This window comes from Canis aureus, chromosome 8 (assembly GCF_053574225.1).
Source record: "Canis aureus isolate CA01 chromosome 8, VMU_Caureus_v.1.0, whole genome shotgun sequence".
NCBI lineage: Eukaryota > Metazoa > Chordata > Mammalia > Carnivora > Canidae > Canis > Canis aureus.
The window spans coordinates 1220033-1246733 of NC_135618.1; the positions used below are offsets into that span (position 1 = coordinate 1220033).

General features: G+C 39.6%; 2 long non-coding RNA genes across 5 annotated transcripts in view; one reads left to right on the forward strand and one right to left on the reverse strand.

Annotated features, from left to right (window-relative positions):
- LOC144318251 (uncharacterized) overlaps window positions 1-26701 on the reverse strand; it is a 70887-nt gene that overhangs the window by 16038 nt on the left and 28148 nt on the right. Inside the window, exons 1-2 of one of the 2 annotated variants that reach the window (XR_013384056.1) lie at window positions 26404-26619; window positions 17672-18906 (exon numbers count right to left, since the gene is read on the reverse strand). This is a non-coding gene — a long non-coding RNA (uncharacterized LOC144318251). Of the gene's footprint in view, window positions 1-17671; window positions 18907-26403; window positions 26620-26701 lie in introns of those variants that run through there. The other variant, XR_013384055.1, reaches the window with a different exon arrangement.
- Window positions 1-26701, forward strand: part of LOC144318250 (uncharacterized) — a 50605-nt gene that overhangs the window by 11450 nt on the left and 12454 nt on the right. For 2 of the 3 annotated variants that reach the window (XR_013384053.1, XR_013384052.1), the window contains exons 2-3: window positions 14654-14863; window positions 23793-23901. This is a non-coding gene — a long non-coding RNA (uncharacterized LOC144318250). Of the gene's footprint in view, window positions 1-14653; window positions 14953-23792; window positions 23902-26701 lie in introns of those variants that run through there. The other variant, XR_013384051.1, reaches the window with a different exon arrangement.

Genomic DNA, 26701 nt, shown 5'->3' on the forward strand with positions numbered 1-26701 from the left:
GTCATAGGATTGGAAGCTGTAACCAAGGGAGTGAATGGAGGCAGAGAAGATAAGGGGCATGAGCACAGACGTAGAAGCCAGGAAAAACCGTTGGAGGAGACTAAGAAGGACCCAAGAGAAGATGTTATTCTGGAAAGCAAGAAAAAAAGTGGTTTCAAGGGAGGAGTGAGTGACTGTTTCAAAAGATGCCGATAGGGTGACTATAAGGAGAACTGGGCCTCCGCCCTAGAATCTAGTAATGTGCAGGTTACTGTAGCCCTGACAAACGCAGTTTGAGGGAGTGGTAGGAACAAACTTGGTAGGAGTGAGTACATGATTGATTAAAAATAATTATATACAAAGAATACAAACAATTCATAAAATAAGACTGTTACATTAAGTAATTTTTGAATTACTTTTTCATCTCTAATTTCTATGGTTTTAAAAACCATGTCCATGCATTATACCTCAGTACTTGGGTTGCCAATTCAGAACATTTTTAGTTCAACCCAGTATCCCGAGTGTCAAATTACCTTGAATGCAGTTTATTTTTCCTTTGAGACTTCAGAAGGCACTTTAGCTTTTTTAGAGCCCCAGGGCCTCCTGTACCTACATCAGTTATCACTGCGCTGTAGAACTTGTGAAGTGTCCATTCATAGAATTCTAGGTAACAGAAAACTTCTTGCATCTATAGTCCCTTTATCCTTTGTTTCATTTTCCCCTCTGCATATCTTATCCTTGATGCCCCCATCCATCCATCCATCCATCCATCCATCCATCCATCCATCCATCCACATATCTAGCCTTCCCTGACTCATCAAACATTGGAAATCTCAAGACCTCTGAGCATTCTCTCTTCTTTATTTGGGGACACAGATGTGGAATATCTCCTGACCCATAGAGGAACCTCCTAGTACAGATTAAACTGAGCAGGTCCAGGAGATAAGCAGGTCCAAAGTTATAAAAAGAAGGGGAGAGATATAAAGAGAAGCTGAAGCATTATAGCCAGAAGGCTATTTTCATCATAATCCCCGAGTGAACCTTACATTAAAGCTATAAATATTGTGCCTAACATCGGATCCAAAAGTGAGTATTTGGAGGACGTTGGTGTGGTGTACAGCCTGAGAAAAGCAGTGTAGGATGAAGTCTTATGAGAGGTGTTAAAAGTCCACTTTTACATTATGGAGATTTATGGAACAGGGGCAGTATTGATAGTAAAAGGGGGTAAAAGGGGGTATAGGATACCAGGATAAAACATAATTAAAGTAATGAAGATCTTAAGGTGCTTTTAGTTTTTCATTTTTCCCCTTTATTTCCTCTTTTCCTATTCTTCCCTTTCTGACTCTTATTTTTCTCTGACATAACACAAAGAAAAACTTGATATAAACCGTGATGATGAAATTCAGAATAAAACCTTTCTTAAAAAAAAAACACACACAATTGAGTGTTAATAAAATTGAGGCACCTCTTTAAATTCAACTTCACTTCTTAAATTCTATATCTAACTGTGATCTTCAGAGGAAACTTATATTTTCCAGAAGTGACATTCTTGACACTTTCTCAATGGGCAGAAAATATGCATCATACAAGATTTTAAGTGCAACCTTCAGTACAGCAATGCGCTTTAAGTGAGTGAATATAAGATAGAACAGGAGAAAAATGGTCTATTTTTTATTTATTTTTTACTCTTGGCTACTTCAGCAGGACAAGGGGGATAATGGTTTGAGCTTACATGCAGGGGTTCAGAATTACAGCCAATGAAGCGGAAAGAAGCCAGTCTGTCAGGTAGAGAGCTACATGGCTACGACAGGAATGGACTTTCCGGGCCGGAGAAAGAAGATCCTGATACTCAGCCGTGCCTCTGTGAGACACTTGAGACGGTTGGAGCAGTGGAGCAGACGTGCCCGGAGATATTAAATAGATAGACTGAGAGACGGAGCCTAGAGCAAGATGGTTTCAAGTTCTGGAGGGAAATGAGTTGCTGCAATCCATAGACCCGAGAAGGCCCATTATGTGGGAGGCTCCTTGTAGGACGTGGGTCTTCCTAAGCGAGTTCTCTGCCAGAGCCATGAGGACTTCGACGCTGCTCGGGCGGGTCTGAGTCTTGAAATTGACTTCGCATTCGGAAATAAGTTAAGCTTTAGTCCTGATCTTGAGAAAAGAAGATTCTGGTCCTTATGATAGAAAGAAAGAAAGATTCAACCACAGAACCCCTTTCTAAATTAAGGGGTGAGTCTTTGGTGATGGATCCTAAGACTTAAACTGAAGGATGAGACCCACTAAATTCTTTCTCCTTTCCCTGTGTGTCGCAGTCCAATAACGAGGCTATGCTAACCCAAGTCCTGGGGTGACGACAGCTTTGAAAGAAAAGAAGGCATTCCCTGGTACGCAGTGCTGGTAGGGGGCCGTGAAACGCCCTCCTCCCTGGAATGACCCTGTCAGGTGATGTCCTTGAGCCCCACGTTCATCTCAGAGTCAGAGTCGTGGAAAAGCATTTCTCACCTCTGTTGCTCTCCCCTAGAAAACTCCGGATAATGCTTCGCACTGAGTTCGTAGTTTGCTGAGCACACTAGGAAACACCTGCCTGACTATAGCTGAATTGTAGCTTTACAGATTTTATAATCTAACTCTGAGTAAGGGCCAGACAGGGCTAGGTAGGGAGAGATAGGTGGGGGGGCGACATGGTCAGGCTCACAGAAATCCCCCAAACGCCGAGGTGGAGGGAAACCAGAGATGAGGAAACAAACCAGGTCATTCTGCCCTAGGTGTCAGGGGCGGGGGGTGGGGATGTCTTTCTTAGGACAGTCACCTGTGACCAACAAAGGATAACCAGATCCTAAAAAGAAGGAAGCCATTAAAGATGGAATCACCCGTCCTCACTCAAACCAAGCCATCGCAAGAATCTGAAGGCCACAAGCTCCCTGGTCAGTTCTAAATAAGACTGTCAGAGGGGGCCCACGTTGGCGACCCTGCCGGGACCCCTCACTCCTGAGAGCTTCTTCTGTGTCGTCGCTTAATAAAACTCTATGACTTAACTCAGTCTCCTTTATGTGAGAGATTGACTCTTTGACTCCGAGAGTCCAGAACCCAGCTCTCCTGCTTCAACTCCATGTTGCCCGCTACCTTACTCAAGGACTTTTATCACTGAATCCCAGCACCTGGCACATTTTTAGTATCAAATCGGTGCCTCGTAAAATGAAATGTGAGGAATTATTACTATTCTTCTGCTGCTAATGGATTGGTTTTGTGCTCCTATATCCCCTGCGGGTGCCTGGTACCTGCTGTACTGTTATGTTTTGTCGGCAACAAGCTAGCCTGGACCCCTGAGTACATCTTGGTGCCGTGCGATACGGTGTCCTTAGCCACTGCACCCAAAGAGCACTTGAAATGTGGCTAATGCAACTGAGAAATAGAATTTTTATTTTAGTTAAGTTTAAAAATGGACACTAAATTCAGTTATGGGAAACTTTAAGTATGTTTGGGACAACTTAGATTGTGAATCTACCTTTCCTTTAAACTTTATGAAATTTAAATACAGATCAAGTATTTCTGATGAAAATTCAGTTTCCAAAGTGAGATGTCCTAATGTGTAAAATACATGCCAGACTTTGAAGACTTATTTGAAAAAGAATATAAAAGTGTCCTTAATGATTTTGCTAATGTTCACATGTTGAAATTGATAATAGTTTGGACACATTACATGAACCAAAATATATTGCTAAAATTCATGTCACCTGTCCCTTACTTTTTTGTTGCATTCTTAAATATTGGCTGCTAGAATATTTAAAACTGCGTATGTGTCTTACCCTATATTTCTATTGGACTATGCTGCTTGAGACGATCTCCAGTAATGACCGGGTTCCAGTTTTCATTAATACTATGAACTTAGAACTAAATTTGAGTCCATTTCAGGTGGTGATGACAATGATGATTATAACAACAAAGATGATATTTTAATCTTACTACTAACATGGAATTTTAGAGTTTACAAAGCATTCCTACCTAGAATATTCTATTAAACCCTAGAAATCACTGCAATGTGCTAGACAATGCATGGAAGCTCCAAGAAGCGAATGATTTACTCAAAGTTATTCAGTCCATTATTGGCAGAGCTGAGATCAGAACCCATGTGTCCTAATTCCAAAAGCTTTTCCCACCTACCTCAGTGGGCTTTTTTGTTGTGTTGTCTGTGATTTCTTCTAAAATACATCATTTTGATTAAATAGCATATTAATCATAATTACATACATTTATGAAGTCCTTTGAGCTTAGTAGTTATATCATGCAGAAAAGTGACCAAGGATTAGGATTTTTTTTTTTCATTGTTAGACTGTCTTTCTGATTATTTTTTTTCCCCAAAAAGCCTGCAACAGTAATGTTAGAATCCTGCCACTGGAATTTTTCATAACCCTCCGGAGTGAATCTTTCACTCAGGTACTATTAGAGCACCTAAAACCATAACACATCTGGGACTTCTTTCAGCTTACCACACATGTTGAGTGACCATCAGAATGTGTGCCTGCTGGTAAATGACTGTCTTATGTTACAGAATTTAGTTTGAGTTCATGCGATTTATTAACATGTGGGCTTGCTTGAGAGGGGCTATAAGGGGGAAGAGTTTCTTTGAGAGCCTTTCAGATTGTCTCAATCAGTAATCGGTGGACCAGATTCTGTAGCAGTTCTCATAATAAGAGTAAAAAAGGAAAAGAATTATATAAAGCAGGGTAACATGACCAAAACAGATTCCTTTAATTTATGTCCAATACCTTGTATGTGTGGAGAGCTTTCATCATATCATTTCATTTAAACAGAAAATAATTTCATGAGAAAAATATTATTACCATTTTATAAGTAGAGGCCCACAGTTCAAGGGGTAAGTTGGATTCAATCCTGAGTCTATAGCTGTAGCTTGATCTCTTTAAATTTCCTTCTGTATAAAAAGTGTCAATTGTGGTTCAATGCAATAAACACTAGACTGAATCAGAATCAGATCCAAATTGCAGGCATAATACTTAAGATTGCATAATACTCAAGATTCAAAAATATTCAAAAAATATTCATAATACTCGAGATTTAAATTACAGATACAGTATTCAGTCTCTACCCAACATCATTGTACATTTGTTCATTCATTCATTCATTCATTCATTCATTCATTCAACAAGTGGTTGCTGATTGCCAAGCTCTCTGTTCAATGCTGGGATGTTGTGAGGATTCATGAAATGCATCTATAAAAGTACTTTCTAAAACAACAAATGTTTAAAGTATTCTCCATGTTTAAATTACTCATGATACAATAGTCTGTGGTGATGTGGAGAACTACTGATACCTATTCCCAGCTACAAAGATTAAAATAATAGACACCTTCCTGATCCACTTGGTTTTTCAGGCCAGAATTCACACAAATCAACTTAAGAAATTCCTCTCCTCATTTTCATGTCATATTTACAGCTTTAACTATTGGACATCTGACTGTTCCTCTCCATCCCCATTGCTATTATTTAGCTTAGGGATCACCTTTCTTTTTCTTCCATAGACTATTTTTTAGAGCCGTCTTTAATTCATAGCAGAATTTAGTAGAGGATACAGAGATTTCCCATATACCCCCTGTACCACATACACACAGGCTCCCCAATTATCAATGTTCCCCACCAAAGTGATACACTTATTAAAACTGGAGAACCCACTTTGGTGCAATATTATTGCCCTAAGTCCATAGTTTACATTATGGTTCAGTCTTGGTGTTGTGCTTTCTGTGAGTGTGGGCAAAGGTATAATGATGTGAACCCAGCATTTTAGTATCATACAGAGTAGTTTCATTGTCCTAAAAATTCTCTTTCCTCTTCCTAATCATCCCCCATCCCCCAAAGTCATGTAGTTGAATTATACACTATATAGCCTTTTCAGCTCAGCTTCTTTCACTTAGTAATATGTATTTAAATTTCCCGCATGTCTTTTCATGGCTTGATAGCTCCTTTCTTTTTAGCACTGAGTCATATTCCATTGTCTAGATATACCACAGTTGGCTGTTTTCTTTTTTTAAAAGATTTTATTTATTTATTCATGAGACACACACAGAGAGGCAGAGACACAGGCAGAGGGAGAAGAAGGCTCCCTGCGGGGAGCCTGATGCGGAACTTGATCCCAGGACCCCGGGATCACACCCTGAGCCAAAGGCAGATGCTGAACCACTGAGCCCCCTGGGGCGTCCCTACTACAGCTTATTTATCCATTCACCTATTGAAGGACATATTGGTTGCTTCTAAGTTTTTGCAATTATGAATAAAGTTTCTACACACATCCATGTACAGATTTCTGTACTGACATAATTTCAATTTACCAAGGAGTGTGATCGTTAAACTTATGTATTAAGAGTGTGTTTAGTTTTGTGAGAAATGCCGAACTGTCTTCCAAAGTGGCTGCACATTTTCCATTCCCACCAGCAATGAATGGGAGTTGATCTTGTTCCACATCCTTGGGAACATTTGATGTCAGTGTTTTGGATTTTGTCCATCTATTAGGTGTGTGGTGGCATCTTGTTTTAATCTGGATTTTCCTGATGACATATGATATGGAATATCTTTTTATTTTTTTTGTCATCCATATATCTTCTTTTCTGAGGTTTCTGTTAAAATCTTTGGATCTTTTTAAAGTATTATTGGCCTATTTGTTTTCTTATTGTTGAATTCTAAGAGTTTTTCAAAATATATTTTGGATAATAGTCTTTTAACAGATGTGTCTTTGTAAATATTTTCTATTTGACTCATCCTGGATGGGCAGTTACAATTATCTCTTAACTAGCTCATTGACCCCCAACCGTAACCTGTCCTCCACACTGGTATTACGCTGAGAACCCTATACTCTAAGATGATTATTTGCTCCTCTAGCTGCTTCACACCTCATCTCCTCACCCCTGCACTCCAGATACACGCAACTACTTATAGGTTCCCAAACGAGCCAGGCTGATTGAAGTTTCCATGTCCTGACCTTGTCACCTGTACTCGAAACACCTTTTCTCTGCTTCTTTACCTAATGAGCTTTCACTGATCTTTCAAAAATCATCTCATCAGGCTTTTCTTTTAGCTTCTATTTCTTAAACATTTTACTTTAAACATCTACATTAAATTTACCAGTCCCAGAGAGGGAAGCAAGATGGTGGAAGAGTAGGGGACCTTGTTTCATCTGGTCCCTTGAATTCAGCTAGATATCAAACCATTCTGAACACTTGTGAATTCAACCTGAGATATAAGAAAAGAATTGTTGGAACTCTACAAATAGAAAAGTGACCTCTTTTTGCAAGGTAGGAGGTGTGGAGAAGTGAACCTGAGGGGTTATATTTGAAGATAAATGGCAGGTGGGGGGAGCCTCTGTAAGCTGGCAATTGGAAAGTGATATATAGCCCTGAGTGCAAAATCAGAACTTTTAGAAATCTGCTCTATTGAGAGATACCTCTGCCTGAAAGGTGCTCCAGTGGTGAAGTGTGGTGTCAGAACCCCCAAGGACACAGGAAGACCGAGGGTGCCTGAGTGCAGCAGAGTTCCCAGGTGTCTGAGCAGGGCAGCCAGCTGCAATCAGCAAGCCCAGGAGTGGGCTCTCAGCTCAGTTTGCCATATGCTCTGAACCCATACAATCAGGTTATTGCTCTCTGTGTGGGGGGCCCTGCAAAGGGCAGAAATGGGATGGCCCTCTTCCTTCCCCTGGGAGGATTGGAAAGGATGCACACAAAACTGGCAACCAGGTGACCAGTGTCTGTGCAGGGACCCTGCAACCAGCAGGTCTGTGGCAAACACCTACCCCCACCCCATGCTCAAGGCAGACAAAAGTGAAGCCTGATTTTTCCTGAGGGTTTATTGAAAGAGTTTACAATCCTTCAGCTCTGGGGCTGGAAATCAGGGCACAGCCATTTTTATTCTCATCCTCCAAGCAGCACAGAAAGCCTTTAGGGGACAGAAGTCACCGAGAGCAACTGGAAGCAGCTTATACTGAGCCCAGCACCCTGGCAAGGGTGGTGCATCTCCATCAGGGCAAAGACACAGAAGAATCAGCACAGCAGGCCCCTCCCCAGGAGACCAGCTGGAACATCAAGGAAATAAGAAGTTTATGGGGCACACAGGGCTGCAAATCTCCAGGACTAGGGGAAAATAGTATATAGAGTTCAAAGTTTTTTCTCATGATTCATTTATCTTTCCGTTTAATATTTTCCTTTTTTCTTATTTTTCCCCTTCAACTAGTTTCTTATTTTCTCAACTCTTTGTTTTTAAGTCTTTTTATATTTCGCTGGGGTTGTGGTTGATATTTTTCTTTTCTTTTCTCTTATTTTATTTTTTGTTCTATCATTTATCTATTCTTCTCTGGACAAAATGACTAGAAGGAGGAATTCACCACAAAATAAAGAACCAGAGGTAATATCTCTGCTATAGATTTAATCTACATGTATATAAGTAAAATGTTGGACCTGGAATCCAGAATAATGATTATAAAGATACAAGCTGGGCTTGAAAAAAGCATAAAAGACACTAGAGAATTCCTTAGTGCAGAAACAAAAGAATTAAAATCTAATCAAACTGAAATTAAAAATGCTCTGACTGAGATGCAATTTAAAATGGGCACTCTAACAGCTAGGGTAAATGAGGCAGAAGAGAGAATCAGAGACATAGAAGACAAAATGTTGGAAGGTAAGGAAGCTGAGGAAAAGAAAGAAAGACAACTAAGGGTCCTAAGGGGAGGCTTTGAGAAATCAGTGATACCATAAAATGAACCAACATCAGAATTATTGGAATGGGAAGGGAGAAGAAACGGGTAGGAAATATCAGAAAGGGAGACAGAACATGAAGACTCCTAACTCTGGGAAACGAACTAGGAGTGGTGGAAGGGGAGGAGGGTGAGGGGTGGGGGGTGAATGGGTGACGGGCACTGAGGGGGGTACTTGACGGGATGAGCACTGGGTGTTATTCTATATGTTGGCAAATTGAACTCCAATAAAAATAAATTTATTATTAAAAAAAGAAACTTACATTAAAAGTGTAAAAAAATAAAAAAAGAATTATTGGGATGCCTGAAGGTGAAGAGAGAGAGAGAGAGAGAGAGGCCAGAAGGTATATTTGAGCAAATTATAGCTGAGAGCTTCCCTAATCTGTAGAAGGAAATAGGTATTCCAGTTCAGAAGGCACAGAGAACCCCCCATCAAAATCAACAAAAATAGATAAACTCCCAGTCCCATATAAATTGAACCTTTCAAATTTTAAAGATAAAGAGAAAATCCTGAAAGCAACTCAAGACAAGACATCCTTAACATAGGAGGGGAAAAACATTACAGTGGCATCAGACCTATTCACAGAAACCTGGCAGGTCAAAAATGGCTGGCATGATATATTCAGGGTAGTAAATGAGAAAGACATGCAGCCAATAATACTTTATCAAGCAATGCTGTCATTCCTCATGGAAGGAGAGATAAAGAGCTTCCAAGACAAACAGAAACTTAAGGAATTTGTGATCACTAAACCAGCCCTGCAAGAAATATTAAAGGGGGTCCTGTAGGTAAGAGAGAGCCCAAAAGTAATACACCCAGAAAGGAATAGAGACAATCTACAGAAACAGTTACTTTGCAGGTAATACAATTATACTAAATTCATATCTGAATGCAAATGAGCTAAATGCTCCAATCAATGACACAGGGTATCAGATTGAATTAAAAAAGCAAGACCTATCCATATGATGTATAAAAGAGATTCATTTTAGACCAAAAGACACCTCCAGATTGAATGTGAGAGGGTGGAGAATCATTTATCATGCTAATGGACCTCAAAAGAAAACTAGGGTAGTGATCCTTATATCAGACAAATTACATTGTAAGCCAAAGACTGTTTTAAGAGATAAAGAGGGACACTATATCATACCTACAGGGTCTATCCAACAAGGAGATCTAACAATTATAAATATTTATGCTCCTAACTTGAGAATAGCCAATTAACCAATTAATAACAAAATTAAAGAAACACATTGATAATAATACAATAATAGTGAGGGACTTCAACACCCCACTCACAGCAATGGACAGATCATCTAAGCAGAAGATCAACAAGGAAACAAGGGCTTTGAATGACACACTGGTCACATGGCCTTCACAGATATATTCAGAATATCCCAATCTAAAGCAAGAGAATACACATTTTTCTTGAGTGCACATGGAACATTCTCCAGGATAGGTCACATACTGGGTCACAAATCTCACAAATCAGGTCTCAACTGGTACCAAGAGATTGGGATTATTCCCTGCATATTTCAGACCACAATATTTTGAAACTGGACATCAATCACAAGAGGAAATTTGGAAGTAAATCAAATACTTGGAGGCTAAAAGGCATTCTACCAAAGAATGAATGGGTGAACCAGGAAATTAAGGATTTTTTTTAAATCATGGAAACAAATAAAAATGAAAACATAACTGTTCAAAACCTTAGAGATGCAGCAAAGGCGGTTCTAAGAGGGAAGCACATTGCAATACAAGCATTTATCAAGAAACTAGAAAGTCTCAAATACACAAACTAATCTTACACCTAAAGGAACTGGAGAAAGAACAGCAAGTGGAGTCTAAACCAGGAGGAGAAGAGAAAGAATAAAGATCAGAGCAGAAATCAATGAAATAGAAACCAAAAGAACAGGAGAATAGACCAACGAAACTAGAAGCCGCTTCTTTGAAAGAAGGAATAAGATTGATAAGCCTCTAGCCAGATTTATCAAAAAGAAGAGAGAAAGGACCCAAATCAATAAAGTCATGAATGAAAGAGGAAAGATCAGGACCAACACCTAGGAAATTCAAACAATTTTAAGAACATATCACGAGCAACTATGTGCCAACACATTAAACAATCTGGAAGGAATGGCTGCTCCTGGAAACTTATAAACGACCATAACTGAAACAGGAAGAAATAGAAAACCAGAACAGACCCCTAAAAAAAAAAAAAAAGAAAGAACAGACCCCTAAGCAGCAAGGAAATTGAAGCAGTCATCAAAAATCTGCCAACAAGCAAGAGTCCAGAGTCAGACGGCTCCCAGGGGAACTCTACCAAACTTTAAAGAGGAACTAATACCTGCTCTTCTCAAGCTGTTTCAAAAAATAGAAATGGAAGGAAAACTTCCAAATGTGTTCTATGAGGCCAGCATGACCTTTGCCCAAAACAAGAGGAAGACCCCACCAAGAAGGAGAGGAGGACAGACCACTCCCCCTGATGAACATGGACACCAACACTCTCACCAAGATACTAGCCAAGGGGATCCAACGGTGCAGTAGAAGGACTATGCACCATGATCAGGTGACATTTATTCCTGGGCTGCGGGGGTGGTTCAACATCCACAAATCAATCAACGTGCTCCATCAGACTAACAAAAGGAAGAACAAGAACCATAGGATCCTCTCAACTGATGCAGAGAAAGCATTTGACAAAGTGCAGCCTCCTTCCTTGATTAAAACTCTCTGCAGTGTAGGGATAGAGGGGACACACCTCAGTATCATAAAAGCCGTCCATGGAAAGCCCAGTGAACAAATATCATTTTCAATAGGGAGACACTGAAAGCCTTACCCCTTGGGTTAGGAACACGACATGGATGTCCACTCTCACCACTGCTGTTCAACACGGTACTGGAAGTCCCGGCCTCAGCCATCAGACAACAAAAAGAATTAAAAGGCAAATTGGCAAAGAGAAAGTCAAACTGTCTTCACAGAAGACACGATATTCTATATGGAAAGACTCCACCCCAAGGTTGCTAGAACTCACACAGCAATTCAGCAACGTGGCAGGACAGAAAATCAGGGCCCAGAAATCAGTGGCATTTCTATACACTGACAATGAGACAGAAGAAAGAGAAGTTAAGGCGTCGAACCCATTTACAATTGCATTGAAAACCATAACATACCTAAGAATAAACCTAACCAAAGAGTAAAGGACCTATAATCTATACTGTAAAAATCACAGAACACAGGAAAGAAAATGAGGAAGACACATAAGAGGTGGAAAAGCGTTTCATTGTCATGGATTGGAAGAATAAATACTGTTAAAATGCCTGTGCTACCCAGAGCAATCTACACATTGAATGTAATCCCTATCAAATTCTATAGACCTTTTTTCAGAATTGGAACAAATAATCCTAAAATGTGTGTGTAAACAGAAGAGACTGAACAGTCAAAGGAATGTTGAAAAAGAAAACTGACACTGGTGGCATCACAATGCCAGTCTTCAAACCTGTATTGTGAAGCTGTAATGATCAAGACAGTATGGTCCTGACACAAATACAGACACATACTGGAACAGAACAGAGAACCAGAAGTGGACCCTCAACCCTTTGGTCTACTGATCTTTGGCAAATCAGGAAAGAATGTCCAATGGAAAAGACAGTCTCTTCAACAAATAATGTTGGGAAAATTGGACAGCCACATGCAGGAGAATGAACTGGACCATTTCCTCACAACAGACACAAAAATACACTCAAAATAGATGAAAAGCCTAAATGTGAGACAGGAATCCATCAAAATCTCATAGAAGAACACAGACAGCCGCCTCTTCAAACCTCTGCCACAGCATCTTCTTGCTAGACACATCTCCAAAACAGGGGAAACAAAAGCAAAAATGAACTATTGGGCTTCCGTTAAGATAAAAAGCTTCTGCACAGCAAAGGAAACAGTCAACAAACTACAAGACAACCTACAGAAGAATGGGAGAAGATGCTTGCAAATGACACATCAGATAAAGGGCTAGTATCCAAGTTCTGTAAAGAACTTATCAAACTCAACATCCAAAAAATAAATAATCCAGTCACGAAATGGGAAGAAGACATGAACAGACATTTCTCCAAAGAAGACCTACACATGGCCACAGACACATGAGAAAACGCTCAACATCACTCATCTTCAGGGAAACACAAATCAAAAGAACAATGAGATCCCACCTCACACCAGTGAGAATGGGGAAAATTAACAAGGCAGGAAACCACAAATGTTGGAGAGGATGCGGAGGAAGGGGAACCCTCCTGCACCGTTGGTGGGAATGTGAACTGGTGCAGCCACTCTGGAAAACTGTGTGGAGGTTCCTCAAAGAGTTAAAAATAGACCTGCCCTACGACCCAGCAATTGCACTGCTGGGGATTTACACCAAAGATACAGATGCAGTGAAACACCGGGACACCTGCAGCAATGTCCACAATAGCCAGACTGTGGAAGGAGCCTCGGTGTCCATTGAAAGATGATGGATAGAGAAGCTGTGGTCTATGGATACACTGGAATATTCCTCAGCCATTAGAGACGACAAATACCCACCATTTTCTTTGACGTGGATGGACCTGGAAAGTATTATACTGTGTGAAATAATTCAACCAGAGAAGGACACTTCTTATATGGTTTCACTCATATGTGGAATATAAGAAATGGGGATGAGGATCATAGGAGAAGGGAGAGAAAACTGAATGGGAAGAAATCAGAGGGAGACAAACCACAAGAGACTCTTAAGTATAGGAATCAAACTGAGGGTTGTTGGAGGGGAGGGGGGTGGGGGGAGGGGGTAACTGGGTGATGGAAATTTTTTTAAAGATTTTATTTATTTATTCATGAGAGAGAGAGAGAGAGAGAGAGACCCAGGCAGAGGGAGAAGCAGACTCCCCGAGAGGAGCCCAATGTGCGACTCAATCCCAGGACCCCAGGGTCATGCCCGGAGCCAAAGGCAGATGCTCAACCCCTGAGCCACCCAGGTGTCCAGGGTGTTGGGCATGAAGGAGGGAGGGCACGTGATGCAATGAGCACTGGGTATTATATGCAAATGATGAATCACTGACCTCCACATCTGAAACTAATAATGTACTGTATGTTGGCTAATTGAATTTAAATTTTAAAAAATAAATCTACCAGTCCCTCAGACCTCTTTGCTATCCTTTAAATAAACATAAAATATAATGCTGCTATAGCAATACCAATACCTCACTGCACTCCCGTAAGAGTCTTCCTCTGCTAAACGATACCCACCTTGGGATCAAGGGCTGTTTTATTCATGCCTAGTCCCTGGCACGGAGCACACAGTGCTTATTTACTGAGAAATTGAATAAATGTTTATCATGGCTTAAAATCTTTTAGCAGATGCCCTTTGTCTACAAAATAGGGTCTGAACTTATTTCAGATGAGGTCGGGCGTGTTCAGGGTGGTATGGCCGTAGACTGAACTCATTTCAAAGTTGTAACATTAAGCAATGGCTCCCCATAAGGCCTTTCCTTAATCGAGTCTTTTGCCGTGTCCATACCTTTATTTATGATCCCGTTATAGCAAAATACAGCAATTCTCCTAATGAGTGTTAGGGTTGCAGGCCTCAAGGCCCTGACTCATCCAGATTCCCAGTTGAACTATTTAAGGGTCTAGTCAATCAGGCCAGTCCTGCACTAAGGGCCGGATGAGAAAGGGCTTGTGGAGCTCTTGTCACCTTGGATCTAAAGAGAGTGCGTGAGCTACGGTGTAGGCCAACCTTTAAGCAAAATGGAAAACGTACCCATCCAAATCTTGCCAGTTGGGTCTCTCTCCAGCTAATGTTCCCCAAAGCTTCCCTGTCCACCGCTCGTATGTCCTCCTGGGTGGGCAGGTCTTTTTTTGTGGAATCTTACATTGCAAATAACGTCCACTTCCATCTTCATGGCCTTGTAGGCGCCAGGTGGAAGCAGTGCAAAGAGGCCGCTCCATTCGCCGGGAAGTGTGTAAGTGCTCAGCACCGAGGAGCTCTGCTTTCCAAGAGAAGAGACTGTGAGTGAGCTGTCTGCAGATCCCTTACACTTCGCCAGTTGACTTGACATTCGCCGCTGTACGTGGGCTGGAGCTGGCACGCGGCAATGCCAGCGTTTCCTCTGCTGCTAGCATGTAATTAAATGCTTTGTGAAGCATTTGGGGACATTCAGTTATGTGAAAAACATCACAGAAATGAAGGTTCCCTTTGCCTTTGTTCTTTAGTCTAAGGAGTCTTGCTTCTTACATTCATTCAGTTATTCTTCCTTCGGGTACTTATTGGTCCTCATAAAGTCGGAATTAGACATTTGCAGAGGAAGATTTTCTTTTACACATTGGGAACCGTCTAATGAATAATCTGGAAGCATTTGCTGTGAAGGACACATCTTTGATTTTATCAGCAGAATGATTGTTATTCCTTCTCCTGCCCCTCAGCCTTACCTGGTAGGTCACTAACAGGCTGGAGTTTCGGTCAGCCGGATTCCTAGCCACCTCTGCCTTCCCTCTCTGTCTTGTTCTCCCCCTGCACCAGCTGTGGTGAAGTCAGAGGCCATGAGAGAAGCCGAATCACTGTCATGTGAGGGAATGTGGTGGAGTCCAAGCCCCTCCCAAGTGACAGCTTCCTCTGCTTCTCAGCCCCTACATCATGCCAATGCTTTTATTTCCAGAGGACAAGGCAGGTCCCTGTTTTCTTTGCCTCTTGCATTGTCCCGATGACCTCACTGCCCTGAAACCCAACTACTGGCTGTTCCCTCCCTAGTGTTCCTGTAATTTCCTGTCCAAGGTTTTGAGATTCGTTGCATCCTCCCGAGAGCACCTCCGCTGGGTAATATTTGTGGCCCAACACTTGCACCGCCCCACAGTCCATGTCCCGTAGGCCAGGTCTGACACTGCCCTTCTTCCTCATTCCCCGGGCACAGAGGAGCAAAGTCCGTGCCAGGCCTTGCCTGCTGACCAGGCCCAGTCTCGCAGAGCCAGGTCCTCTCTTCTTTAATTCCAGTTTCTTCCCTCTGTTCACTGTCCTTGTTACCATGGGCTAACTATGCCAGGGAGTGCGGCCACTCCAGTTTTGACAAGTCCCAACTTAGAGTACTACCTCTACGTTTTATCATAGGAAAATATGCCATTTTTATCTTTGATATTAAAAATGCAAATCTTCAAATTTGCAGATCTGGGCACATTCTATAGCTTAATATAAAATTCTACTAGTTATTTATCATAATGTTGCTTTTGTGGTTGAAAAGAATATTTTAAGTGGGGACACACACACACACACACAACAAAAACATGTGGTAAATATACACATGTATTGATACATGCAACATATAAATAATATATTTATGTCTGTATATAGTATATACATATATCTATGAATCTTCATTTAAAAAATTATAGAGGCAGAGCAGAAGAGCATTAATACTTGTCATGAAAATAACAGCAATGTTTTCATAAAAACCATTTTAAATATTTCTTCAATTAAAGGACTACAGTATTAAGAGACTGACTACATCACGGTATATATGGAATATTAACTATCACCAACAATATTTCAAAATCCAAAGAAAAAGAATCAAAGGGATCAACCTCTGCTTGGCCACGAGAGGCACAGACAAAATTTGTAACGATGCTTAATTACACCCTTTGCATCAACTCAGACTGGATTGCATAATTACGTCGATGATCCCAACAGGCTATTTCATCTAGAAATAATATTCTACTCTGCTCTTCTCCCTGTGAAGGCAAAGATGACTCTTCCACTTACCAGTAATCATATATATGCCTAGTACATTCTGAAAAATCAGATTGGAAATTTTCAAAGTACACCTTGGGTTTCAGTTGTCATGCTGGATAGTCTATTATGTGCCATTCGAATTGGCAAAGGGATGACCTTGTTCTATAAACACACTCGAATTGTTATTAACAAAGGCAGGTGCTCAAAGTCACTATTAAATAACATGCTCCCTAGAAAAACGATTATAATTTCTTTATATATTATACACACACACACACACACACACTTGAAGTATAATTGTCTGTTTTTAGACTATAATATTAGAAATGCAGATGTATAGCTTCTCTGAGTCTCAGTGTCTATGTCTACACTAGGATAATAGCACCCACTTACACACACGACTATTGGACACACTGAGTAAGATAATGTATGTGAAACACCTTATAAGAATATGACAGATAATAATCATTTAATAGATGTTATCTACTCTCCCATTTTCATTCATGAAATTTGAGGAGATCTTGACAGTTAGTTATTTCTACAAAGTAGTGTTGTACCCCAAGAGCAAATCTAGCTTGGGTGGACATATCACCATATCAATTTAGTCATTTGGATTAATCTTCCGGTCTTAATTGGTTTAAAACAATCCTGGCTGGTTTCACATTCACTAATATGCAATATCATACTGCAGTGACCACGATGGCTTTCATTGATTGATAACTATGCTCTGTGCATTATTCCTGTACCTAAAGGTTTTCTGAAAGGCAAAAATTTACTCCCTTCATTTTGCAAGTTAAAAAAGTTCAGGAACCATGAGATTAGGAGACACACATAATCTCTACAGCTAGCAAATTCCAAAGCTAGTAACCGAGCAGTTGTGCTGGCTCTCCAGCTTCTACATTTCCCCCACACTGCATGAACTCCCTTTTGTTTTCTCATCTATTTCTCACCAGCCTATGAGACACAGCCTTTGTGATATTCATGGTATTATCTTCACTGAATGATACAGTTCAAGGCATAGGGTAGATCCTAAATAATTTCATGAAAGACAAAAGGACTCTTAAGCACAACTAACGTAATCCAGTCCAGCTCAATAAATAGCTCTAAAGGTTTACCCAATAGGCCTATAAAATTCTGGTTGTAGGAAAATTACAGTCCTAGATAAGAAATATTGTAGCTGTAGTTTCCTAAATCAGTCTGTGTTTTATTACCTGGGAACTTGCAATGTCGTAGGGGACTCCATATGTGTGACGCTAACATCCCACCAGACCCAGTGCACTGAGCTAAGCATCATGCGATGTGTGTGGGTATACACTCGGCTTCTGCTTCAGGTGGTCAGAAAAGTGTCAATGGAGGGGCTTCGCATGGTGATATCTGACGTGGACTTTTAAAGACGAGCAGAATTTCAATTCATGACAACAGAGAAAATGACATTTTCAGCAGAGGGGGAAGTACTGGGAAAATAGAAAAAAGTAGCTTGTAAAAAAGTAGCGTTTGCGTAAAGGTTGTACTTAGACATAGTTTAGGCGACTCAAGGAACTTCTATGATTCCAGAAGTGACACGCTTGCTTAATTCGAGCTCAAAGTAACCACAGAAGCTGAGCATTCATACTTCATCTTCAGGAGTCAGAAACAGTGGCCAACTTTTATCAAAAAGTTTGCCTTTCTCTCTGCCCTTGCAAGGCATGACGGGGAAAAGTCAGCTGTTACCCTTGACTGCTGTAGAAGTAGCTGAATGTGAGTTAAATGGAAGGAGCAGTAAAAGATAAGCCCAAGGAGAAGGAAAGGAGTACGATCAAAGAAATCCTTGAAGTGTTAATTGCAATCACTGAAAAAGAGGTAACATGAAGCTGAGAGTAAGATGATCTACTATAAATAGAATTGAATGCAGAATATTAGAAGGTCAGCAGATGGGGCTCTAAGAGGTGAAAATTACATAGATATTCAGACTAAGAAATAAAGCGATGTGATAAATTCAGAAAAAGATGAGATGAGTCCAAAACTAGGAGATAAATTTTCACTTTGTGGGTTAAACCAGCTAAATACAAAGAGTACAGATAAAACCAGCTCTTTGCAGAAGTAATTAGAGGATAAAATGACTCCCAAAATAAAGCAGAGAGCAGAGAGTTTGTGAAAATAGAATCCACAGACCAGCATGTGGTCCTAGGAATACAGGGCATATAAAGGAAAATGTATAGACTCTTGGTAAAAATTGTATTGAAGTTTGCACGCTCTCTCCAGCTCTTAGGATTGTTGGCCTCGGACAAGTCACTTACCCTCGTTCATCCTCAGTTTCCACATCTGTATAATTTCTCTGATTATACCCTTGGAGGCCGTAGAGGAGTGGGACTGCAGAATCAGACTGTTGAATTCAACTCTTAGCTCTACAACTTACCATCTGTGAACGTCGAATAAGACAATTTTCTTGCCTCGTTGTTTTTTTCCTCTGTAAGATATGAATAATATATGTTACAACATTTATAAAGAATTATTTCTAGGAGGTGAAAGGCAAGCTATCAAAACTTGTGAAAGCAAAATGGAATAATTGTATTATGATCTCAGGATTGGGAAGGATTTTTTTTTTCAAAGAAACAATGTTTATAAATTATAAAAAAAAAGACTAATAAACTTGATGATAAAATTAAAAGCCAGTGAAGAGAGCAAAAGAAAAACCATAAACTGGGTCAAGATATCAGGAACTCGCACGAAATGTTAAATATTGATATTCAGGATATAGTAACAGCACCTCCAGCAAACCTTACAAATCAGTAAGATAAAAGACAATAAGCCCATAGAGAAGAAAGGGAGTTATTAACAGTACCCTCAAAATTCTGGTTCATTGAGATGGAGTGGGAAAGGAAGGAGATAGATATTCTATTTCTAAAGCTGGGTGGCGAATACTTAGGTGTTCATTTATCGTTACTCACATCTTATACACTTTCGTTAGTAATAATACATATTTCTCAAGACATTTCTAAAAAACGGAGATTGAAATAAGTACCTACTTCATCAGGTTGCTATGAAGATAAAGAAGTTATTTAGAACAGTACCTGAAATATAGTAAATAATTAATAAGTGATGATGATGATGATAATCTTAAAACGTTCAAAGCATTGTAAACAGTTAATAAAAGGTAGATATTGTTTTTAAGCGATTGTCTAGGGAGACAATAGGTGACTAGAGAGAGTGTGGTCTGCACGGAGACCAGAAGAAACCCTCCAGGTCCCACAAGTAGAGGTGGTTCGTCACAACACTGTAGGCCTGTCATACCAGCCCTTACAAGCTCCTGGCTGGCACAAAAGTGCATGTAATAACCTACAGTTTCTCATACGACTATTCTCAGAGGAATATAATATGCAAATCAAGCAGTATAAATACTCTGCTCTTTTCATTAGCTTTATTACACTTTTTTCCATTGATAGAGAAACGTCTTATTTTATGTCTCAATCTCTTCTGAGTTTATTTAGTGGAAGTTTTAGCCTTCCAAAATCAGAGAGCATCAATAAAATTATGTTTCTAGACCAGTGAAGCAGAAGACTGGTTCCTGGATCACGATCCAGCCTCAGCAGTGGAGCCTGGCCTGAGCCACCCAGCAGACTCCTCTCTGATGCGTCTCAACTAAAAAAGATTGAAGAAAAAAATTGAAAAATGTTTTGATAAGAGACTGTTTTGGTTAAGGTTCTTGGCAAAGATATGGAGTAGCAAGTATACGTTGTCTCTTGAGATCATTTAAACAAACCGACATGGCCCCTGGTTTCCTGTTTTGAGTTCAATTCTGAAGTATTGTCTACTGAGTGTAAATGAGGTTAAGCATGGAGACAAGGAAGGTGTGTAATAGGTAGCAGGCTATGAATTGATGGGGAAGCACCGATCATCAAACCAAAGAGGGGAGTGATATTTTATGTGTTTTTTTTTTTAAGACATGAAGTGTCAAGACAAAAACTATAGCTGCTTGCTCCTTATAAATGCGGAGAGAAGTTCCCTAAGACTGTTGAGCACTTGTTCTGTGTACAACTTATAGCATGAGAAGTGTAATAAATTTTACTCCTATTGTCTAGGTTTAAAAATAAAAATGTTCAGCAAAGGGTAGTCCGGGTGGCTCAGCGGTTTAGCGCTGCTTTCAGCCCAGGGTGTGATCCTGTAGACCCAGGATCGAGTCCCACGTCGGGCTCCTGTGTTGAGCCTGCTTCTCCCTCTGCCTGTGTCTCTGCCTCTCTCTCTCTCTCTCGAATAAATAAATAAAATCTTTTAAAAACAGGTTCAGCAAAACCGCACATTTAGGTATTATTTGTATGCGTGTGTAGTTGCAGAATCTGGTTTTGAGAATCTGCTCCTAGGTTGATCAGTACTTTCAAAACCGTGAGGTAATCACCAAGAGAATTGATAGAGTTTATACAAATGGAGAGTGTAATAAAATGAGAGACATTGTGTTTTCTGACCATAATATAATAGTAGTTGAAATTAATTTCTCAAAAGCTAGAAAATTTGACGGAGACAAATAGAAGAAGGTTAAATTCCCATTAGAGCAGATGAATTGTCCTTAATGATAAGCAGGTTGATAAATAGGAGAAGAGATGCTCTCTCTTCTCAAAATACCCAAGAGGAGCATTAAAGAAACATTTTTCTGACTCTTGTTAAAATGGAAAAGCAGACTATTTGGGGTCTATGGGGTTTTGCAATATGGGAGAGAGATTGGAGTAAACTCCAAACACAACAAGAAAAAGTGGGGATTTATAGCCAAGTTACAGAATAGGGGTCTATGAATGGAAAATTCCTAAGAGACACCAGGGATGAGGAGGGATTTGGCCAAACTGGCAAGGCAGGTTTCTTCCTGAAGGCAGATCAGAGTGACCGGATAGCATCTGGGGAGATAGTGAGAGATGAGGAACTGGATCAGATATCGAGGACAGGAGAATCTGCCTCAACCAACTTACTAGGATTCTTACTAACACGGAGCTCTTGAAGACACACCCAGGGATGGGACCCAGGCAGCCTCAGAGGAACCTGCTTGGGGAACCTGGTCAAGGAGAGGGTCTTTGTCTTATTAACAATTGGCAATAAATAATACAAAGAAAGTTCTCAGGAGAGAGCAAAATGGACCTAGAAAGTATGACGCCAAGTGAAAGATCTAGTCAGAGAAAGACGATATGTTTCACTCAGTTGTGAAATTTAAGGAACAAAACAAACAAGTAAAGGGGAAAAGAGAGGCAAACCAAGAAACAGACTCTTAACTGTAGAGAACAAACGGATGGTTCCCAGAGGGGACGTGGGTGGGGGTGGGTGAGAGAGGTGATGGGGATTAAGGAGGGCACTTGTGATGAGCACCGGGTGATGTACGGAAGTGTTAAATCACTATATCGTACATCCAAATTTAATGTAGCAATGCTAATTAACTGAAATTAAAATAAAAACTTTTTTAAAAATCTCAGAAGAAGGAATAAAGCCCCACACCCTAAGCCTGCATGTAGAAATTATGGGGGATGAGGGGTCCTTGCATAGAATTTCTAAAGGTAAAGAAAATGGAGCAAATGGTATACACACCACTAAGTGTAATGAGGTAAGCGTGATAACTCCAGTTGATAAGGAGAGAGGGTAGATAGGTAGGTAGGTAAGAAGGTAGGTAAACAGAGACTAGCAGTGCAGGTCATTTTTACTTGGGAAGTTGCAACGATGCTGGTAGGAAGAGGTTTGATTTGGGATATATTTTGTTTTGTTTTGTTTTGTTTTTGTTTTTGTTTTGTTTTTTTGGGGGGGGGATATATTTTGATAGAATAATGAACAGGATATAGTGACAGACTGCATTTAAAGTATGAGAAAAAGAGAGGAGTGTGAGAAGATTCTAAGTGTAAGGCCTGGTCACCCAGGTGAATAGTGGTTCCACTTAAACATGGGCGAGACGACTACGGAGGCAGCATACAGAGTTTTCTTTGGACATGTTAAATTTCAGATGCTGGTGAGACATCTAAGTGGAAATATCAACTAGGTATTTGAATGTACCAGAGGCAGTACCCTAAGAAAAGGCCCACACATTTTAAAATTATTATGGAACGAAGATCAATCAAAAATTAAGAATGATTTGGCAACGTATGCAAAAAGTCCAGCACTTCAGTATAATTTATTCCAGCAACATTAATCAACAAACATCATGAATTTATTTAAAAAAAAAATCCTTAGGGTGAAGCTAAAATCTCTGCACAGTCCACGAGCCAAGAAGTGGGGGAAGCCCTTTGTGATGCTGCCAAACCTGCCTGAGATCCCTGTCGAGTCCCCTGAAACATCTGAGGACGGCTTCCAGCCAACCTTTGGCTGCACTTTTAATGGCATATGGGTGGAAGGTATAATGACCAGCACGATGAAGCAAAAGATGTTGCTAAGGCTATTTCCACAAAGCAAAGAATATTTTATAAAGTGGAGACAACAAGCCATACTTATCATCAACTACATGCTGTTTTTGGATAGGATCTTGTTTAGAGTCTGGGAAAAAAACACACACACACAAGAAGATAAAGCTAAGTAGAAAGTCATAAACTTCAGTTAAAAATATGCAGAGTGTTAAAGGAGTATCCTGGGAAGAACTGAGATTCCATCGTATGTGAAACGATGAATGGACTTGGAAGGGACATCACGGTCAGGCTGCCCTTGAAAACCTGACTGGTGGCCCCTCAGAGGAAGAGCTGGCCACTTGCTTGCCTTCCTACGTACGTGCCACCTTTCACAGGCTTCGAGAACTGTCTTTTAGGAGCACAACTCATATTTTACTTCTCCCATTTCTCAAATATTTAGTCGAGGTCCTCCATTATCTGATATCAAACTATTTTTCGTGCCACGCGTTCCACGCGCTGTGTCTCCTTGTGTTTCTCTCTGTTGTCCTTGTCTTATGTTCTGCTTTAACCTTTGGAAAACATTTTCCTATAGAATTTTTCTCATCCTTCTAGACCCGGGTTCAATGTCTTCTCCTCTAAGGAGCTTGATCATCCAACCATAGTGAATCTTTGTTTCCTCTATTTCTTTTCCTTAGTTAAGTTTGACTTCACGAGCAAGTACTACAGTTGTTATAAAGTTGTTAATTTTCCCAGTGAGACTGTGAACACCAGGAGGCCAAACACCATGTTTCATTCCTTATGTTGGTATTTCTTCAGCCTTTAGCAAAGTGCCATGGTCACTATGTTCAAGACAGACCTGAAATCATGAATTTTAAAATGTTTTATCAGGGCCTGAGATAGGATTTAATTCATCTTAGCTCTTGATATTTATATTAGTAATTTTAACACAATTAAAACCATAGGGTTTTTTTTTCTCTTAATTCCAATTTTTCCATTTATCTACCTATAGATTGAAGTGGAAGCCAGAAGTTTGGGATAAGGCTTAATCACAGGTCTTTCCCATTATCCAGCATATTAAACAATGAACATAATAGCAATGAACAATGACCACAATAAAGGTAGGTATGGTCCTGGGAATTTTAAAAGAAGTTTCTATTTCTTTCTTTTTGTTCCCCAGTCAGGCTGCAAGATTTGGAAGTTTTAGATTTGAATACAGGGGTGAATTTCAGGGTCAGTGCACCAGATAACTTAACCAAGAACCATTTATAAAGTTCTTGATGTTTCTGTGGAAAGATGCTATGAAAGAACAAATGACTTTTCTTTATGGCTTCACTTCATTTCACTTCATTTATAGTTATTCATTTCAAAGTTAACAGGCTTTATCTTTATCCTTATTCTCTGTATTCAGCTTTATTAAAACAAACTGTTCTCCAGGAGGAAATCATTATAGATTATAGAACCGCATGTCACATAGAAATATAACAAAATAAATCCTTGGTAAAGTATAATCCTTAGTTTTTTAAAAAAATAAGTTATCTATCTTTTAATTTTAATTGGTATTTCTGAAATGATTGACCACTTTGGAGCATTGGAACTTGCTGGGATTTAATATATCCATCAAGAAACTAGGTGGTAGATGATGTTTTTAAGATAGACTTGGCAATTCCTCATTCTGTTCCTGTACATCATTGACATTATAAGCTAGGTTTATCCCTCATTGTGAAGGCAGCTTAGCTCCTGAAAAAGCTGTCGAAGGAGATTTTTTTTTTTTCAAAAAGAAAAGGAAGAAGACAATTATGGAAGAATTAGTTACAATGCAAAATCTTGTTATCACTATGCTCCTACGGAGAACATTTATTGTTATAGGCTAAACTGTGTCCTCCCCAAGGCATTCAGGTTGAAGTCCTAACCCACACTGTCTCAGCATGTGACTATACTTGAAGATATGGCCTTTAAAGGGATGTTTAAACGAAAATGAGACCATCGGGGTGGGCCCTAATTCAATCTGACTGATATACATATAGAAGGATTTTGGACACACAAAGAGTCACCAGATATACAAGATGAGGGAGGGCTGATTCTTTCCAGTGCTTCCCATGACTGGATGTTTACATTTGTCTGATCCGGGGGTGCAGCTTTAAAATTCTCACTGCAACCCCAACCTAAGCCGTTTTCTTAAGAGCTAAGTAAGCTAACTTTTGGGTTCCATCTTATTTATTGCTTTGTCTATTCACTTGGCTTCCAATTCAGGTGAAAAAAAAGGGACGGAATTCATTTATGTATTTAAAACTCAACATAAAAGAAATTAAACATCAAGTTCGAGAAATCATAGACTCTGTGCATGATAAATATTTTATTACAGACTAATTGATTATGATCCACAAGCTAGGTAAACCAGTGACAAGACAGCTGATAGGCACATTTTGACTCTAAAACTGGAGATGACTTGTTGGTGATTGGTTTTGTTCAATTTGCCACCTATAAATCACATTTCCAGTCTGTTCGTGGTCTTATTATTTTCATGTCTTACTTATCCTCTGGCTTTTGGACGTTTTATTAATTATAACCCATTTTTCAAGATGAACAACAAGCTCAGGGGTAAAAAAAAAAAAGAGCTAAATTTTATGATGTTTGATTTTAGTAAAAAGGGAAATCCTGGCTTAGCGGTGTTTTCCAATTATCCAAGCTATAAAACTAGTATGTTAATGATACCTACAATGAAAACTCATTGCATCTGAGTATGAACCATTCCATACCAGTATGTGCATATTATAGCAAAAATTTAAGTACTGTACATAGTCTAACTCATTTAATCCTTGTATCAACTTCAAGATGAAAAGGGAGTATAATGTGGTTAAAAGTACTTTGCCCAGAGTCACCTAGCTGGCAGAAGTGGAGCTGAGAATTGAACTTTGGCTTTTGGATTCCAAAGCTAATGTGTTCACCACAAAAACTTGCTACCTGCCCAAAGCCCTTGGCATTGAGAGCCACACACAACCTTTCAATAATGGGAAGCCCCAGAATCAGTTCAGGAGGTCATCGTTCAACTAGAGAAGGAGATTAACTGTTGAACCAGTGACTTATTTCAATGCACATAGAAAATAATTTGAAAAGTTTGACACGTAATTCAAACAGGACTTCTCTTATTTTTTCCCCCAACAAGTCTACCAAAAATCCTTTTTTTAGTGAAATTAAAGAAAATGGTAATTTAGCCATTGCTATAACTGCTTTAAACAAATTGATGACTTTTTAATCACATTTTTTTACAGCTCATGGGGAAAGAAAGTCCAGTTAATTTTGCCAACAACATAATCTCTTAGTGTTTTAAGATTCCTAAGTAAACTATCCGGAAAAACAAACACTAAAATACTATTCAGCAAAACGAAACTTACATATGAGAGCTAACCTAAAAGTTGCCCCACACAAGTAAATGATCAAAGGGTCTGTTTTTATTAAACTTCGTTTACAGAACAAAAACTCCCATTTGGTTCTTCTTTATTACAAATAAACTTCCTAAACATTAGCAGATTTCCTTAATTGCCACCGCGAACATGTTCTCCTCTATTAAAATCTAAATCTGGATCATGTGAAAATAACAGTGTAAGTAAAGTGAGTCTTACTTCATGTGCTAGATGAGCTAAATATAGTTCTACAAAATATGTATCTCTGCTGAGTCGGTCACTCACAAAAAAAAAATAAAAATGACCTCAAACGCAACATGAAGCTCCCTGAAAGCACATGCACAGAAATTTAATGAGTATTAATGATATTCTAAAAGAGATGCTAGACTTGTTAGCGGTGAGCAGGAAAGCCTAGATCATGCTAATGTTAGAGCCGAACAGATTCCCTAAATGCCTTTCTTGTTGATGCGAGATTCCTGTTTCCATGGCAACCTGCAGTGAGTTAAGAAGAGTACTG